This window comes from Limulus polyphemus, unplaced genomic scaffold (genome assembly GCF_000517525.1).
Source record: "Limulus polyphemus unplaced genomic scaffold, Limulus_polyphemus-2.1.2 Scaffold51, whole genome shotgun sequence".
Classification (NCBI taxonomy): domain Eukaryota; kingdom Metazoa; phylum Arthropoda; class Merostomata; order Xiphosura; family Limulidae; genus Limulus; species Limulus polyphemus.
Window position 1 is genome coordinate 1,470,391 of NW_013665661.1, and position 5,875 is coordinate 1,476,265.

A 5,875-nucleotide genomic window follows, 5' to 3' on the forward strand; every position below is an offset into this window, starting at 1 on the left:
TTTATTGAGTAAAGACTTGTGTCGCTTAAGTTTCATCGGAACGAAGTTACGGAAAATCAATTAATAAACGGAGACGTAACACTATATTATCCTCTCGAAGTAATGGTCTTGACAGGAAATATGAGCTCCTCAGCTGTTTAAGTTTCCACTGACAAGTTTTTCTTTCGGGTGACCCAGTTAGCCATTCTCTCACTGGTGTACTTCCAAAGATGATCATGATGGATGCCCTTTGGCTTGCATTTCCTCTTCTCTGAACACCTACTTAACTTTGGAGTTTGAACTATCTCATGTAAAGAACTGTTCAGTCATACTATGTCATCTCAATGGAATCTAGTTTTATCAGTACTTACAGCACAGCTACCTTTTGCTTTATCAAAAGAAAATTTGAGTTTTTCCTGGGTAAAAGGATGCATGATATTTTTATTTTAAACTTCCAGGAGAACTCTTCCAAGCTGAAATTCCTCATGACATGCTAGAATATTTGGTTTCACAATACCCCAGTCACTAGATGAAGCATTTCTTTTAACTTCTCATATAAGTATCTCATCTCTTAGTAATACAATGACCACCATTCTTGTTTCCACTGGGCAGTCCACCTCTGTGTAGTAATTACCATGCAGTACACTAGCCTGACCTCATATCCATGTCTTCACATGATGTTAGTTCACAAGTGCAATCTTCCCTGATGTCAAGTACCCACACCCCATGTGGCACAGAGAAGCTTTCTATAGTAAGAGTAACTTCTAACTTTTGTTTTGCAGTAGCTTTGTGTCCACTGGACATTCCACCTCCAGTGTAGTAATTGCCACATAGTGCACAGTATTAGGTATCTTTCTTTTAACTTCACTATAGTGAAAGTAACTTCCAACTTTACTTTTGCAGGAACTTTATCTCCACCTGTTGTTTGCATCAATTCCTCTTTTTCCTTCATCTCTGGAAGCAATTTCTCATTAACAAATGAGGACAAACAATTGTAGATTTGGAACCAATGTCAATCAACATATTTCAAAGTTGTCCATCAATGAACACTAGAATAATTTTCCTCAAATAATGAACTTATTTTCTTTTTCGTGGTAGATGGAGTATTTCCAGTTGAGCTTCATCATACTAATTCAACTAATTCCTATTTTCTTGTTGTATCATTAGCTCTGTATTGTTCCTTTAATCTAAATGGACTCTGTCTCCTTGTCTTGATAACAACATTCATTCCTGTAATGGCCAGGTTTCTCACACTTATAATAGTTAATTCTTTCTGATACCCCTTAAGAGCTCTTATTCCATAGAGGCCTTTGCCTGCAGTTCCTGGCAATATATCCTTTCAAGTTACAATTGAAGCATCTATTATTTTTTGGTTTATTTTCTCTGTCCTGTTTAACTAGCCATCTGATTAATTCTTTCAGTTCTCTAGACAATTGTTAGAGGGAGTTGATGTTTCAATACTAATGGATTTAATATTCTCATAACTTCTAGATGGTGCTATTAGTAGCGTATTTGTGACCTTAATAGATTCTATTCCCATTGCCAACTGCAGAGCTTCCTTTAAAGATGTACACTTACTTTGCTTATGTCCAATTCTCAGATCTTTCTCTGTTATGACATCTATAAACTAGTCTTGTGCTAACATATCCGTTATTTCACAAGGAGCATTGTAAGATAGTTTCAAATTTTCTGCAAGTTCAGCTGAGGTATCTTTTCCCCTTTGTACCCCATTTTGGAACTTTGTTCTGGATACTTCTTCCTAATGTAACACTCCAACCCCATTGGATAAAGCTGCTGCCTATGCTTGATAGTTGTTATGGCTTTCAGCTGGAAGATTACTTAATGTTATTAAACCTGGTCCTTTTAGATGGACAGAAAGAAGGATGGCTTGTTGTTCACTATGTCACTCATTCACTGTTGAAATGATTTTGAATTGAACCTGGTTTGACTCCCATGGTATCTTTCTGTCATAGCCTATTGGCCAATGTTGAATTGGCCAGATGAAATTGGGAACTTGCTTTGGTAGTGTCATGGCTGGAGTAGTTCAGGAAAGTCCTTCAGTAACACGTGGTACAGCAGTAGTGATAATATGTGTAGACCAAATATGTTCTGTTATTCCTTATCTGGTAACAGATTGTGTTTTCGGTTGGAAAACTTGAGATGATGCAGAAAGAGCTGGGGCTGGTTTAATATTTTATTTTTCAGATGCTCTATTCTGTGATTGATGTTCTTTTTTACCTTGATAATACTATTTTCTATCATGTTATGTCTTCTTTCAGTTCTGTCATTACAGTCTCTTTTTACTTATTCAATCATATTGTTGTAATCTCACTGTACATCTCCAACAGTTTCATGGATCTTGTATTCTCTTGGATTTATTATTGATTCTAATTCTTCTTTAAATGATATGTCTTTTTTTTAACTTCTCTCTTAAATTTCTGTCACATTCTTCTAATTTTCTATCTCTTTCTACTTGATCTTCTTTTATTTTCTGTAAATTTCTTCATGATCTTCTTTTATTTTATTATCTCCCTCTTCCTGGTCTTCTTTTAATTATATATAAATGTATCTTCGTTTTCTTTTAACTATGTATCCCTGTCTTCTAATTTTGTGTCCCGTTATTTTTGGTCTTATGTTAATAATTTGAAGCAATACATTACTTTCACTCTTGAACATTACGGTTGTCATTTTCAGCAATTGAGCATCTATTTAAAATACTAAAAGTTTTCATTTATTTTCATGAAATATCTCCCTTCCGACACCAGTGTGGTGACGTTGTTCTTTCTTTTTTTTTTGGCAGGTTCTTGTAAGTTATCTGGTGAAAATAAATTAAACTTAGGTAAACGTGACAAGATCAAATTACTTTATTTCCTCTTTTAACGTTTCTACAAACATGAACACTTGTACATTATCGTAACTTGTTGTAGGCCTATGTTACCAATGACAACAGCTGAAGTAAAACAAATCAATTTACTCGTAATTCAATATGCGCTATAACAAACATAGACCTAAATACGTCCCGAAAGCACATTAACTAATTAATCTATCTTGAAAAGTTCCCATTTTTCAAATAACTTTATACTCTCTTAACAATATTTTTGAGTAAATTTCATCACATTCTCTAACTAGTCTAACGAAGTTTCATGGAACTTCACATTTATAATCTATATTTGATCTAGATATTTCTAGGACTTGTTTTATTTTAACCTCATGCTCCCTTTAGCCAACATATAAATTAAATAAATTAGAACATTATAGATATAGTTTATAACAATATTCTTAAGCAAATAAAATAATAAAAGCACAATCAAAATAAAAACAATAATTAGTTGAGTACAATTTGAATAGATAGAAAATCAAGTAAAAAGGCAACAAATTAGAGTAAATAAATAAAACTAAGTAAAAAAATTAAGTAGAACATGAAAGAGGGCAGTAAAATAATTAGATATACAAACTAAAAGAGAATGGATGCATGCAGCCAATGATATTGTTGCAAAATATTCTATCTATGTGGGGCGTGGCATGATGTGATGATTAGGTCAGCTGTGGTGGTGTTATAATGTAATGATTAATCTCACTATTTGATTAGAGTAGTCCAGGAGTTTGTGGTGGGTGGTGTTACCTAGCTGCCTTTCCTCTAGTTTATCACTTATAAATTAGGAATGGATAACGCAGATATTCCCTGCGTATCTTCGCGCAAAATTCAACTCACAATCTATCTTTGAGCCGGTTTTTGGATTATTTGGTATAAGTATGTCAAATCCAGTCCATTTAACGATAACGAACTAATTTATTTCTTCCATAATATTTGCATCATTACAGGCTATATTCATTTGTAGTCCTAACTTCACATATGAAGCTCTAACAGAAATTTCGGAACTAACAGTACGTACACCTTTACATACCTAATTACAGAATTTTCTCTCTAATTGATCAATAAGCAACACACCGGCTATTAACTGAATGGAAAACGTCCTAACTATATTGTCTAACACTAACTGATACTGAACTGTATCTCTAACTAATTACTCATTTACTGAATATGTCACGCAGTCTGGTATTTATATCAATATTGTTTTCTGTTTATTACAGGAAATTTCTAGATCATTATGTCAGCATTATTATGTAGTTTTGTGTTTTGTTTTGTTTAGAATTTCGTGCAAAGCTATTCGAGGACTATCTGCGCTAGCCGTCCCTAACTTAGAAGGGACAGACTAAAAGGAAGGCAGCTAGTCAACGCCACCCTCCGCCAACTCCTGGGCTACTCCTTTACCAATGAATAGTGGAATTAACCGCCAGATCATAATGACCTTTCGGCTGAAAGGACGAGCATGTTCGGTGACGGGGATTTTAACCCGACCCGCAGATTGAGAGTCGAGGTCCCTAACCACCAGACCATACCAGTCCTTTATAACATAATGACACGCTCCTTCTAGCAAACAAACATCTTAATTAAAATATTAGTAAGAGATATTGTTATTCAGAATTTTGTTTAACGCAAATTGAAGTTTATTACTAGACATAGACCTCCAGTGGCACAGCGGTAAGTCTGAAGGCCTATAACGCTAAAAACCAGGTTTCGATACCAGTGGTGGGTACAGCATAAATAGCCCATTGTATAGTGTAGCTTTATGCTTAACTACAAAAAACAAAACAACTTTCACTATACATTTCTAATAATGTAAGTAAAATAACAACCCATATTTTCAGAAAGTATCTTTATTAGTTTAATATTTTGCTTCGTCAGTGGCTATCGATAACCTGTTGATAACGGTTCATTCTAGAGATACAAGTCTTTATTTTATTTAAAGATTAGGTCGTCGATGAAAAGGTGGTACACGCAGGTACACACGGTGTACCTAGTTCTCAGTTTGCTTTTTTTCCTCATTGGTTGTGTTTAGTTTCACTGAATATGTTTATTAACCCTATCGTTACGGGTCAAAGGCCATGTCATCGCGTTTATTGACTCGCATTCAAAATTTTATTGAACTACTATTTTATAACTTTATATCAATATTTTGGTATGAAATTGTAGACTATAATTCAAATTTTAGTATTATACATTACTTAATTTCTTAATTTAAAAGTAAATATTAAAAATCCTAAGTATCGATTTTTTGTGTCACGTGATATGTTGAATGCAGCATTGGTTCAAATTAGATGATTATGATGTCCAAGTACAAAGTCTATAGTTTCTTGCAAATTAGGAACTCAAATTACCGATATTGACAAGCTAGAATATAAAATAAGAATCCCTATCTTTTCTATTTGCTTTTTCATATCTATGACCCCACTGTTCCTTCTAAGCGTGTTCCAAAAACCCATTTCCTTTCCTGTTAAATATATAGTTTACAACAAAAATGTACAGTGAGATACAATAATTTAATGAATGGAAATTAATTATTAAATTGTGAAAAAGAAAGACTTATAAAACGAAAATAAACATTTCTTTCTGTGACAACAAAGTGTACCTGATTCATAAAGTAGGTAAACTAATATGTAGAATTATACACGGATCAGTTCTCAAGGTTAAAATACTTTTATTTTGTTTGCGAGCTTTCGGCCTTCTTACCGGAGTCTTTTTCGGGCAACAATGTACTGGGCAATACAAATTCCTTTATCTGTGGAACTCTGCTAAAAACGGAGATTTCCCATACATATCCAACAAATAATGGAGCATAAGAAGGGCCAATTTTAGTGGCCATAGCAACACCTTTTATTTGTTGGTAAAACTCGCCATTAAAGTAAAACCCGTTCAGGATTGATATAAGTCCGACAAAATGTAAGAGAGTATAATAATGGTTGGAGACGGCTTGAATGGGTAATGAAGAAAAACTTTAATATAAGTTTAACATAACAGCAAATGTACAACGTTTCGACAAGGTTTTGTCATCAT